This window comes from Pyrgilauda ruficollis, unplaced genomic scaffold (assembly GCF_017590135.1).
Source record: "Pyrgilauda ruficollis isolate IOZ18807 unplaced genomic scaffold, ASM1759013v1 scaffold5, whole genome shotgun sequence".
NCBI classification, from domain to species: domain Eukaryota; kingdom Metazoa; phylum Chordata; class Aves; order Passeriformes; family Passeridae; genus Pyrgilauda; species Pyrgilauda ruficollis.
The window spans coordinates 16519608-16525607 of record NW_024526599.1 but is presented as its reverse complement, the minus strand read 5'-3'; positions in this window follow the sequence as shown (position 1 = coordinate 16525607).

The following is a 6000-nucleotide window of genomic DNA, read 5'->3' as shown; positions in this document are numbered from 1 at the left end:
CTACAGCTGCCCTTTGAAGCTCCATAAACACTATTTTGTTCATTAACAGAGGAAGGCACCAAGCTTTACACTGACCCAGCAGTGCAGGATTGTGTATGTCTTCACCCTAATTTTACCTGCAGGGGACAGTAACACCTCCTACCCTGGTCTCCAATCAACACCAGGCTCCACACCCTGCTCTGCATAACCTCGGGGATCCCTTCTGTTTGCTGGTCTACATGTATGCCCAAATCCCAGTTACCCACTATGTTCTTAAAGTCTAATTTCAGAATGGAATTTGTAGAAAACAAACATGCACAAAGCAATAACAAGCCCCTCCTCTCCCAGCCTTCTGTAGCACCCACTGCAGACAGTATGTATGCCTCCCTGGTTTTTCAGCAGACTGTGAATACACGTCATCATCTTCATTCTTAATTCCACTACACTGAAGTTCACCTTGCACTTCAATGACAACATATTTTCTGGGTTGTGTCTCCAGCTTTGCTCTGAAATAAGCCAGTTTCATGCAACTACAGCTCACAATGCACGTTCATTAAAGGCAATGCCACTCATGCACCTGACATGGTCATGCAAATGCAGGCTAACCTGAACAGTCACACAGAAAAGAGACATTAAACAGCTCAATGAAAAAGAAAAAAAAAAAGGAAAAAACCCAACTTATTTTCAAGTGTGGAGTTCAATCACACGTTGGAACATCTTACAATACTGGAAAAACACAAACACGACTTCACTAGACAGTCCTCTAAATTTAGGTTGTCTCTTCTATGCACAGAATAAAATAAGGCACAGATTCTCTCTGGACTCATCAGTAGCATGTATGCCTGTGAGGAAAAACTAACAACTTAATTTTGCCATTTTCTCAAGACTTTTCCATTTCTGTTTCTGTACTGCATGGTAGAAGAGTACCTTACATTCAGTGATTGCCATTGCTGCAAAAAACTGATGGGAAAGAACATAGTGGGGGAAAAGGGCTCTGCTCTCTTCCTTAAGGGCCACCCATGTTTTAGCCCCATCTCTGTGATGTAGTGATCAATTCCACCAGATTTATTGGTATTTTTTATGCAAACTTCACAAGATTGGAAACAGATTACACTTAACTCAAGATGTTAGATTAAAAAATATTTAAATAAAAATGTTCATCTTCTGCTACTACCCATATTTTTATTTGCCATCAAGAAAATGCATAACAATGGAACACACCTGAAAACAATTCTAGTAATCACTGAAAGGGGGGCAGCAAAAGTTGGAAAGAAATTTTCCTTTGAAAAAAATCACATTATAGATTAAAAACCCACTGAAATAAGAAAAAACACAATGAAATCAAATGCATTTTGTTTTCTTTTACTCTCAATAGACTTGTTGCTTACATGCAACAGGCATCCAACAATGAAGTAAGAAAATCCAAAACTGTGCCAAGGATTTCTTGAGTAATTTAAATTACAGATCTGTTTCCACTGTTTCTTTGGTTTACTCCTCAAAAAATTTTAAATACAAAAAGATCTGGCAGTCCATACAGTAAGTTAGCTCAGCACTACATGGTGAATTTTCTTAGAGATTCCTGAGGCTTTAGTAGCACTGACAAATTACTAACAGTGCATAAGACAAATGCACCATAAACCAAGCCTGACACTTGTTTTACTTGCAGACCACAGAGCTATATCAAATTAAGGTAAAATAATAAATAATAGAAAAATCTCAGCTCATAACTTAGTGAACCTTGTTGTTCTTCGTAAGAACATACATGGAAAAAAGAGTACCTTCAACCTACTATGTGACTTACAAATTATTTCAGCAGGTTAATCAGTAAGAGAAAAAAAGTCCATCATCTTACAAACTATAGATCCTCGGTGACAGGTAGTTACAACAGATTAGAATTTTTCATTCATTTTCTTATCTGGGATACTTTGTTACATGCAAACAAAACTCATCATAAAGCACATGCTGATCCCAAGAAATACCCCTCAGACCAGGGCCTAAATGTCTGGAGAGAATCAAAGCACAAGATACAAATATAGCCTCTTGTATGAAAGGAGAGACAGTTCTTCATAACTAACAATCCACAGGACAGGCAAAATGACAGATATATTTCTGTATGATAGGGCAACCTGGCAATCCATTTTCTCCTATAAGGGAAATACCTTCAGCACCTGAAAAATTATAGACAAAAATAGAAGGGATAGTTAATAGCAGTGAAAGAAGCTCATAGAGATTATATACAAAGATAACTGAATACATCGTGTAAAATTTTAAAATTATGATTAAAAAAAAAATAACCTTTTGCAAACTTCTCTCAGAAAATTAAAAAAAAAAAAAAAAAAGAAAAAAAAATCCACACAATCTCCAAACTTGTACTGGAAGCTTTTGTACCATTTATTTTTTTTATTTTACTTTATTCAGCAGACACCATTTTTTTTTTTCTGCTTTGTATTTTGGGTCATTTCCTCCAGATATAAATTTTAAAATGTACTCTAATTGAACAAAACCAGTCAATAATGCTACATAAATTTTGCCAAGAAAAACTGTATTGTGTTCAAATTATCCCATATCATTTGAAAAGTAAAAAACTCAGGAGTTGGTTTTTAGATTACTTCTTCTTCATAAAATCACAAGAGTTCTTCAGTTATAATGAAATAGCTGCAAGTTCAACCACCTCAATTAAAACATTTTAAGTATTATATCTGGATTCTTTATTAGTCAGATAGTTGTTCACCAAAGATAATTTCAAATGGATTCAGTTTACAAATAAATTGTTGAGTCTCTAGCAATAGAATAGAAAATGTATCAACAGACTAATTAAAAATATTAATAACTGCCACTCACACATGCTAGCTGTAACCTTGAGTTACACTCACAGATAAAAGAGCAAGTAATTTTCCACCTCTATTGCTCTCTTATTGTGTCAGCTGAATTTGCTACAAAATGCTAATAAAAGGAGTTTTTCTTTTTGAACTTTGCTTTGATCCATTAACTAGATGAAAAGCACTAGTTTATTTCATATAAAACACTGAATGGTGAACACTTATCAAGTAAGTCTGATAGAAGATAAGGAAAATAAATCTTTTTAGCGGATGATATGTTTATATGATATCACAATTACTGGAGTTTAGAAAAAGCCTCAGGGTTTAATGCCACTGAGGTGTTATTTTTTATTTCCCCCACATTCTACATTATTAAAAAATATACAATGTTGGAAATCTTTTTTCTTATTAACAGCGCCACTGTTTCTTCATCTCGTGAAGAAATAATAAATATGATCAGCATCACTGGCATTTGTCTCCTACAACAGGCTGCAGACCAGTTCCTCACACATAAACAGGGGAATATCACAGGAATCACAGTCAAAATGTTGGTCACCCACTTTCAGAACTGAAATTACACATTTGTTCCAAAATAAATCCAAAGGATATGTGCACCTGTCCAAGAAATCAGAATGATATAAATATAGCTAAAATCTGCTATGAAATTACAAACCCAAAAAGCTTCTCTGAAATGGATCACTCTACCAATTTCAGTACTAATCCAGATAAATTCAACAAAGCCAATGCACACTATCAAAGTGACAGCCTTTATTCTATGTCCCAGATCACATAAAAAGTATATGACAACTTTATATGATGTTTTACTATATTTAGATTTAAAAACAAGCCTAAAAGGATCACGTCTTTTCATAATGGAGATCAAAGTTATATGAAAAGTTCTAGAGATTTTATCAATGGCAGAAAATTCAAACTTTAAAGACAACATACCTTCAGCAGACCTTGTAGCAAAACACTGCTGAAATTAATCACTCATGTCAACAAAGAAGATGTGGATCTAATCAACATAATTGAAATTGATGGTACTAAAAATTGCTGGCTAATATGTAACTTTACCTAACATAGATGACTTTTAAACACAATGTCTGCACTTTCATATGTAGGTTATTGCTGCAGAATCTTTCACAGCTGAAGTCCCAGAAGGTAAAAAATGTAGATAACGTGAAATTGGCAACACAAAACTCATCAAACACTTCACCCAGAACATCACAGAATGGTTTGGGTTGGAAGGGACCTTAAAGATATCCAGTTCCAATTCCCCACCATGCGCAGGGACACCTTCCACTAGACCCCATCCAGCTTGGTCTTGAGCACTTCCAGGGATGGGGTATCCACAACTTCCCTGGGCATCCTGTGCCAGTGCCTCACTACCCTCATAGTGAAGAAAATTACTAAGAAATCCTCCATTAGCACTTTATGTGCATGCTCTGAATTTAAGTAGTTCCCTCAGATTTTATGACTTTGAGGTTTTCCACCAAGAGTGAAGTAACTGTTCATACCTGTTTTTCAAGAGCTGTAAAAAACCATCATTTTACCATGTCACACTAAAAGGTATTAAATCACAGGTTGAGTTACAAATATTAAAAATTCTTATTTTATATAAAAGTTTAGAAGAACTTAGCCCAGAAGCCTGGTGCATATTAATAGTTATACTCTTGTGAATAGTTTCTAGCATTTTCATGACTAGAAGCTAACTGGGCACCTCTTTTTAATAAACTAGTGAGAATAAATACAGTTTATGGTAACCATCACAATTCTCAAGGAGTAAAGATTTTTATATTACTTTCGACACTTTCATTATGCATGCTGTCTTCTCATGCAGTTTTGATTTGCATTTTGTCACTTTTTCTATTTTGTTTTAGAATGCGAAACAGTTTCAGCAAAATGATTATTTTTATTTTCAAAAATTAATCATGGATTAATGATGTCAGATTTCTAAGCCAGTAGATTCAAATGGTATCTCCTTAGAGAGTATGTGTACAAGTGGTGTTTATTGACTGATTAATCACCAGATTTTTTTTTATTCTGTTTTACTGTCTTCCCATTTTTCTTCATCTTTTCTAAGAGACATGGGAAGTTTCTTGTTGAAAGAGGGCAGTAATTACCACGAAAGAGCATGCTCTCAAAAAGTAGAGAGCACAAAATAATAAATACCTCTGTCTTACTGTCCCAGGCTGAGGATTCAAGGACGGAAGTGAAATGAAATCTGCAAGGGCAGAAATTAAATGTTAGGGTGAAACTGCCTCAGAACTGAAGAGAAATTCTGCGGCTGAGCTTGAGGATTGTGACTAAGTCAGACAAACAAACTGGATTTCTCAGCAAGAGGATGGGACGTGTAGAGGGAGATAACGCACATACTAAAAAAAGCTGCAAGATTACTAAGTGTTAGATAAGCACAAGCCCACACAAATATCTTGACATGAGGATGCAAAAGCAGCAGATGAAATTAATACAATCAGCCCTGAATAGGACTTGTGAGGAATCACAAGACAAGAGGTCATGCTACCTGGAACAAGCCGGACTGAGTGACAGAGTGATGTAGTGCTGACCACTGACTTCAAGAATATTTTACAGCCTCCCATCACCACTTCAGATTTTTCCTGAGCAGATACAGGAATAGAGACATGTATTACATGTTCTGAATAATATTAACTATCTCAATACAGCAGGTATTCTGGTTGCAGTTTCAAAAAGAATAGCAAGTTCTTCCTCTGAAGGCAGAATTGCCCTCTCACGCCTCATTGCCTCTGAAATATACATTCAGGTATAAGAGTAATAGAGACGGCATTTCTATTCCCTGGGTGTATTGTACCTTTTCCACATAGAGGAAACATTTCTCAGAGATGTTACTTGTCTCTTTGAAGAGCACTGTATTGAAAACACAAAAGTGTTTTTTGATTACTGAGCAATACTAAATGTGTTCAATCCTTTCTAAAGAACCTCTGATGTGTCACTCGTTTTGTCTTTGAGGAAAACATCAAGCTTTGAGATCCCTGAGAAGATTAAGCAACCTTTGTTGAACTTGTGATTTATTTTGTGACTAGGTTTTATACTGACACAATTCTTAACTACCTGAGGAGTTACTAATACTAATATGGATGAACCCTAGTATACCACACTGAGATGGAATTAAAAGGTTACAGCAGAAATTGTCACAAAATCCATTTTTGTTTATTAGTGAAAT